Here is an 8,082-nt window from a genome sequence, read left to right on the forward strand (position 1 = left end):
GTTTCTCTTTGGTTTTTTTTTTTTTCTTCCTTTCCTCTCTATTTTCTCTCTTGTTCTCCCTTATGGCCGGCCAGCACTTAAAATGGGGTTTAAATGGGCTGACTTTTCATTAAAATAATATTATTTTATTTAAAAAATGCCACGTGTCACTTTCCCATTGGCCCATTTTTAAAATTTCATCCATTTGTTTCCAAATTTTCACCATACACTTGTCCCACATATCCATAGCTTAGATAAAATTCTCAGACTTATCCAAAGTCTTGGTGGAGTAATTTTTGAAATTTACACTTTTGCCCCCGTAAAAGTCAAAAATTACATTTTTGCCCCAAAAACTGAAAAATTGCCCATAGACATATTTTTCATCCCTTATACTCATACCATTCTCCAATTTGTCAAATTTGATCTAAATTCTCTCAAAATCTCAAATTTTGTCCGTGGGTGGCAAAATTACGATTTTGCCCCTACACTCCAAAAATCACCAGAATTAAACTTTTTCACTTCCTATCATTAAATTATACTCCAAATAGTTAATCTTGGTCAAAAATTTCACTCCATGATCAAATTATTATCTTAGGTGGTAAAATAACGATTTTGCCCTTGAATATCAAAATTTCTAATTTTACCCCAAATGAACCCTCGAACTCCGAACAATCAATTTTTAGTCATTCCTGGACTATAAAATATTAAATTTCATCCTACAATTCCTATTTGAACTAGTTCGAGGTTAAATCAACTCAAGTGTACCATTAGGTACAATACCGAGTTTCGTCTATTCTTAGGTGCTTTTCCTAGCATAATAACATACTACTCAGTGCATGTATGTCATGACATGTATTTATAGGGTCGGGTTTTACACAGTGGCTCTAACTCAAGAGTTTGTGCTGGCATACTTATAAGTGGTGGAGTAGGATTACCCTTACCTTTATCAATTGAGTCCACTCTATAGCATTGAGTTGTGAAAGAAATATAGTTAGGCGCATTGAAAATAATAAATTCAACTACCTCATCTCTAACTCTAAAAGTTATTTTGCAGTGGCTAAGAATGAATGTTCCAATATGATCAAAACCTTTTGATCTTCCTCCATCTCAAGTACAAGAAAGTCCACTGGAATGTAAAATTTCCCACTTTAATCAAGACATCCTCTACAATCCCACAAGGGTGCTTTATTATTCTATTGGCTAACTACAAGGTGACTGTGGTGGGTTAAATCTCTGTCAATCCAAGTCTCCTTGCAACGAACAAAGACATTATTGAGACATCAGCACCTAAATCATACAAAGCTTTCGAAAAATTAAAAATTACCAATTGAGTAAGGGATAGAAAAACTCCTTGGGTCCTTAAGCTTTGGTTGAAGCTTGTTCTGGATTATTACGCTAAACTCCTCAGTGAGGGTAATTGTCTCAAAGTCCTCAGTTTCCTCTTCTTTGTTAATTTGTCCTTCAGAAGCTTCACATATGATGGAATTGCTTTAAAGCTTCTACAAAAGGAATGTTAATGTGAAGCTTTTGGAATATCTCAAGAAATTTTGGGAAATGCTTATCAAGCTTTTGTTTCTAAAGGCACTGAAGAAAGAATGGTGGTGGTAAAGTTGAATTTGCTTCATTCTCTCAAATTTGCTTATCAATTGTCTCAATCACTATTTCATTCTCAACAGGCTTATCTTGAAGAGTTACTTGCCTAACACTATTGTCAACCTTTTTTCGGCTCCTCAAGGTGATTGCCATAACTTGTTCCTTATCTTCTCTACTTGGATTCACATCTGTATCGCTAAGCAGTGTTCCTTGAGGTTGGTTGTTTAATAAATTAGCAAGTTGACCAACTTGAGTCTAAAGGTTTTGAATTGACGTTGCTTGACTCTAAATGAGAGTTGTTTGGCTTTGTATGATGCTATCATTCTGTGTCATGTACTACCTTAGTAAATCTTCCACAGCTAGCTTCTTTTCTAAAATGATGCTTCGGCTTGCTATTGGAATCCTAGAGGTGCATTTGGCCTTGAAGTTAAGGACGAACCTTAATTATTAGCCCAAGAAAAATTTGGATGGTTCCTCCACCTTCGGTTGTAAGTGTTGAAGTAGGGGTTATTTTGTTATCTATCCCTACAAATTGCACTGTTTCTATTAAGCTTGGACATTGATAACTTGCATGATTTTCTCCACAATACTCACAAGCTACAAAAGGACTTTGGATGGAGTTAGCACCAAAAGATTGAAGAGTTTTAGTTAGTGTTGTTACCTATGCATATAATGCTGAAAAAACATTTACATCATGAATTTCAGCTACTCTTTTATGCATTGCTCGCTCTGTTGGCCACTAGTAGTTGTTTGTAGCTATTTCCTCTAACAAATTGTATGCCTTATCAATCGATTTAGCCAATAAAGCTGCTCCCGCAATGGCATCAATGGTGGTTCGAACTTGCTCACTCAGACCATTGTAGAAAGTTTGCACCTGAAGCCACTTTGGAAAACCATGATGAGGACAATGCCTAAGTAATTCCTTATATCTTTCCCAAGCTTCGTACAACGATTTAGAATCTTGCTGCATGAATGACGTAATATCATTCCTCATTTTCGCTGTCTTAGCCGGAGGAAAGAACTTGTCAAGGAACTTTTAAACAAGATCATCCCATGTTGTTATTGAGCTTGTGGGGAGTGCATTCAGCCATGTTTTAGCTTTATCCGTCAATGAAAGAGGACAAAGCCTCAAACGAATTGCATCATCTACAACACCAATATGTTTGAACGTATCACAAATTTCCAAAAAGTTTGATATATGGCCATTTAGATCATCGTTTGGAAGTGTCAAGCTCAACTCTACAATATGTTTATTATGTCATTCTTACATAAGAATGCATGTTTGCTTACTTGGGTACCTCAAAAATCATTAAAGGACGACAATGTACCAAATGGTACAATTAAGTTGAATTAAGCCTCCAACTAGTCCAAATAGAGATTTTAAGATGAAATTGAGAATTTTAAAACCCCAGAATGACTTAAAATGGTGATTCAGAGTCAAATTGGAATTTTCATGACCTAAGGGCAAAATGGTCATTTTGCCACCCAAGGTTAAAATTGGAATGTTGGAAGAATTTTTTGATCAAGGTTGACTATTTAGAACATAATTTGAGTTGGAGAAGTGAAAAAAATTTAATTTCGACATTTTTTAGAGCATAAGGGCAAAATAGTCATTTTGCCACCTTAGGGGCAAAATTATAATTTTACACCACCCAACACTTGTCCAGCACATGAATTTCACCCATTATTATCATGGATAATTGAAGGATTTTATGTGGTGGAGAAAGAAAGCTTAATAGTTAAGAATTTAAAGATGGACCAATGGAATGGTCACAAGTGTCAAGCTTTTATTTCTTTATTATTTTCTTTATAAATTAACACAAAATCTGCCCATTTCTCTTCATTATGGCCGGCCAAAGCAAGAACAAAGGAAAAAAAGGAAGAACGAAATCCTAGGTGGAAAAATTCAAGGGAAAAGTGTGAAAATTCAAGGAAACAAGTGAAAAAAAGGTAAGATTTTTCAATTAAGCTTAAGATCTCTCTTTCTTAAGCATTTTTTCTTATTTTCCATGGTTGAATCACATGAAATCATGATGGGTCTCTTGCTGGCCAAACACTTAGAGAGAGATTTTGATGGTTGATTTAGTTAGATTTTAAGATATTCTAGTGTTTTTAGTTGATTGGTGATGTGTAGCATGAAAATCAAGCAAGAAAAATTCATGTTCTCCCATCACCCATCATTGGCTGAATTCTCTATGTAGAATATTGATGATGATTTTGATTTTATTTCAAGTGATTTGGTTAGGAATTAGTGATTTATGGTGTGAGAATCAAGCTTGAAAATTTATATTGTTAGTGCACCCACCATGGCCGAAATTCCCAAGAGAAAATGTGAAGATGATTTTGCTAAATTTTATGCTATTTGACTTGTGTTTGATGATTTGGAGAATTGGAAGAAAAATGGAATTATTTGGAGTTGAATTGGACGTATTGGCCAATTAATCGGGTGATAGATCGAATTAGGCCAATACCATTTTATTTAGGTATATAATTGAATTTATATTGAACACGGTATTTAGATAGTTACCCGAGTATTTCACATCCCATTTCATGCATTAGTATAGAGCCTGAATTGGTTTTATAATAATTTAGCACAAATGTAGTAAATGGCTTATTGTGCATTATGTCTAGGTGGTGAGCATTCTAGCAAAAGTAAAGAGATAGTATCCGAGGATCAAGAATCGGAGTACTCGGAACTTGATCTCTATTACAGTGAGTAACCTTACTATCATCTTAATTATCTAATGTGATTTTTATTTGTTTTTGTGATTTTATGAAAAATGAGTTTAAATGGTTAATTTTTAGGTTTTATAAACAAAATGTGTTTAAATGAAATGATTTTATAAATTGTCTTGAAATTGAATGATGGCTTTGAAAATAGAGTAATTAGAGACCATTTGATGTATTGTGAATTTATGGTTCTAATTGAATGGCTTATGATAATATTGGCATGAATGGTTGGATTTGTTAAATGTGTTGAAAAAGTATGAATTGTTGATTTGCTTTGAGAGGCTGTAAAATAAAATAATTGCCATGTCATGCTGTTGAATTTTATTGAATTGGTGGGTTATAATTGGTCGCTACAGTGGACGGGTTCCGTGGACCAGCCTATTAGAGGGGCACGGTAACCCTATTATATTCATACCTCAGTATGAGAGGCGCGGTTGGATAACTCCTGAGGTTAAAACTTTAGAGTTCACTTCACGCCAAACCACCACGTGAAGGTGAACTCAGCCAATGCCAAGGAACGGCTATGTTTTCAAAATAAAAACATAATTTATGCGTACATAACTTTTTAACAACCTTGGCAGACTCGGTTGGGATAGCCCTCGATCAAGGTATCCCTGATAACTGAGTATGAGAATGATTTTGGCACGAGTCAAACTTTTTAGTAAATCATAAGTCTCGTTGTTTATTTTGGTGAAATGAATCTATTTTATCTTATTAAAATGAGTTCGAAATGCTGAGAATCAATTCTTATGCTAATCTATTTTATCTATCTCCATTTACTCAACTTTAGATATTTTAGATGGTATTTGTTTACTCACTAGGATTATATAATCTCACCACCCTCCTTTCCACCCATTTCAAGCTCAGGATAGTTAGTAGATAGCTCACTTTGTTGAGGGCTACAATTGGACTTGCATCCTAAAAAACTGTAGGTTTACCACTTTTGATACTTTTGGTCGTTCGTGGGCCCACATGTCACTGTAAATTAAATTTTATACTTTGGTTATCTGTATTACAATATGTATGAATTTATTTAGCTTTTATGCTGCAAAAATTATTTACCGGTAACTCTATAAATATTGTTTTATAAGAAAATAGAATATTTTATTGAATATTTTTATTATATTCAAATAGTTATAGTTTCACTTTAAATGAATGTTTTAGACCTCTAAACTTATTTTTGATTATGAAATATGTGTTTTCCACTCGCATACTACATTTTTAGCTGGTTTCGAGACTTTCGAGGAAAAATGACCAAAATGCCTCTGTGAGCGAAAAATTATTTTTCTATTGTTTTGATTTGAAAATAGTTTATAATCTCTCAAAACATGATACTTAACAACTATTGCTCACAGGGGAGGTGCGAAAACTGATATTAAAGCCTTGCGGGGTTTCGGTTGGCATTCTAAGTAGTGAATGTCTATCAGAACATTGCGACGGTTATCACGGGCTCGAGGAGAGTATCGGGTCGTGACAAGAAGGCCCCTAAATTGAACTGAGGTTTGAATCATGGTGATGATAGCCAGCTTGATCATTAAATTATTGACTTGAATAGTTGGCCGTCGAATGCTTGATGGAATCCCTTGCACCAATGGGATAGCATAATCTTTTAAGCATCAATTTTTAGCTGCTACACGTTCTTAGATTTGCTATGCACCTTGTTGATCAGCCATTGTATTTATTGGAGTGAAACCTTGTTGATTTTCCCGTCGAAATCTACGAAATGTTTTCTCAATTTTTGAATCACAAGGTATAATCTCCAAGCTTTTTGCTCTTCTGATACAATGATTGAACACCTACAAAACAAAGAAATAAAACTTAAATTAAGACTAATTGGTGGAATTTTAATATTACCAAATAATAAAGAAAGCACAATTCCCAACAATGGAGCCAAAAACTTGTTGTCAATTTTGCACACACAAGTATACGTATCGAACAAGTAATATAAATAATAAGTCTAGACTATCATTTCCACAAAGATTTGTTTCCAAAGTTTCACTAAGTACTAAAATTATATAACAAATTAATCTTATCTAAGTGAACCAACAATTGAAAAGCTAATCAAAAACAAAATAAAAAAATGAACAATAAATTAACTAGTAAAAACTAAATATGTTGAGAAAAGCAATAGATTAAAGACCTAGGATCATGGGTTCATTCAACATTTCATCTTTTACCAACTTTTCTTGTTATTTATCTTTCCTGGGTGATTTTACTAACCTAGAATTCAAAGCTATGGACAGGTCTCCGTCAAGATAATTGTACAAATACCTAACTTAATCAGTTCACTATATGTCTATAGGAATCAATTAAATTAAGTTTATTAAGCAAATGTCCTAATTTGGCTATGTATAGCAATTGGCGTATGTCTACCTAAGTTACAAATCAAATCACCTATGTGACATGAACATACACTATTCAAATCTTAGTCCAACCTAAAATCTCTTTGTTGAGTTTCAATTAGATTTACAAATCAATTAATTGTTAGCCAGACAATTAAAGACATTGAGAACAAATTTAAATAAGTAAAATGATACCCATCTATGATAAATAACAGAAAAACCAGTATTCAAACTACATGTTGAAATCCACCGTAATCATAGATAAGCAAATTAGTTCATAATATCTAAATAAAACACTATCCAAAGAAACTTAGCCATGAATTCAAAACAAGAAAATAAGAATAACATAAAAAGAGAGAAAGAAACTAATGTTGAATCCTAGTAAATCTAAAACTTTCTCAATTGCTCTTAAATTCTTGATTGATTCGTAGCTCCAATTCTCTAGAAAAGTTACTTGATACGTAATATAGACTGTAGTTTGAGATTATCATGATATTGATACATTAGGAATCATTTTATTAGGACTTTGAGAGTATTTATGTTTAAATATCATTTCTAGGTGATATTGGAGTAATTTGAGTTATTGAAAAAGTTAAGCTTTCGACAAAAGGTGCCAAGAGGAAAAAGGGGTACGCTTCAAAAGGTGGGTAGATATGGCATTTTTAATTATTTTAATATAATTAAGCATACCTATTCTACAACCTCTCATTAAAACATATTGTGATGGACTTTGTGATGTGAATGATGGTTTCAAAATTGTTTAATGAAATCTAAATATACTATGTACATAGTTTTGCGCATGGGGAACAAGCCTTTTGAAATGTTTGATGCCTCAAAATTTATATTTGTCTATGACTAGTTGAAAGATTCCAAATTTGGAAATTTAAAATGATTTGATTTAGCCTTTGCTTCAAAATTTATTTTGTTGATGAGGGAGAATATACTTTGCTCGAAAATAGACTTTGTACACTTGACTTCATTCTATTGAACCCTTTGTTCTTAGATTCATCTTTTTATGTGGGATTGAGTATTTAGATATTTGGAAACATAATACAAAAAATGTGTTAGTGGAGCTTACTTGAGTTATGGACCTGTAGCTAGTGATAGTAGACACTAGCCATTGTGCATAAGGCTTAGTTTTGATTAGGTAGTTGACAGAGTTGTACCTCTTTGATTTGGTTTCATTTGGTAATTGATACAATCCTACCATTTTTTATATACGATCAATGACTATCATGTATCCGACCCCTTTGGTGCAATGGCAACTTTGATTTGGTTGTCCATGCTACTTAGTGCTCCACGATCTACTTAAATTGATATTTGACATTATGGAATTAAGACTTAATATTTGCTTTGAACTTTGGAGTTGGTAATGATATTGTTTCAACCTTGGTGCTTGAGTTTCATATTTGTTTGATGTTGACATTTGGATTGGATA

The 8,082-nt window shown here is 33.2% G+C and overlaps 1 long non-coding RNA gene across 1 annotated transcript; it reads left to right on the forward strand.

Annotated features, from left to right (window-relative positions):
- Positions 4,253-7,668, forward strand: LOC108661236. Its single transcript, XR_001926985.1, has 3 exons — positions 4,253-4,284; positions 5,658-6,052; positions 7,204-7,668. It is a non-coding gene; the product is annotated as an uncharacterized LOC108661236 (long non-coding RNA).

Source organism: Theobroma cacao, chromosome 3, assembly GCF_000208745.1.
Source record: "Theobroma cacao cultivar B97-61/B2 chromosome 3, Criollo_cocoa_genome_V2, whole genome shotgun sequence".
In the NCBI taxonomy this organism is placed as follows: Eukaryota; Viridiplantae; Streptophyta; class Magnoliopsida; order Malvales; family Malvaceae; genus Theobroma; species Theobroma cacao.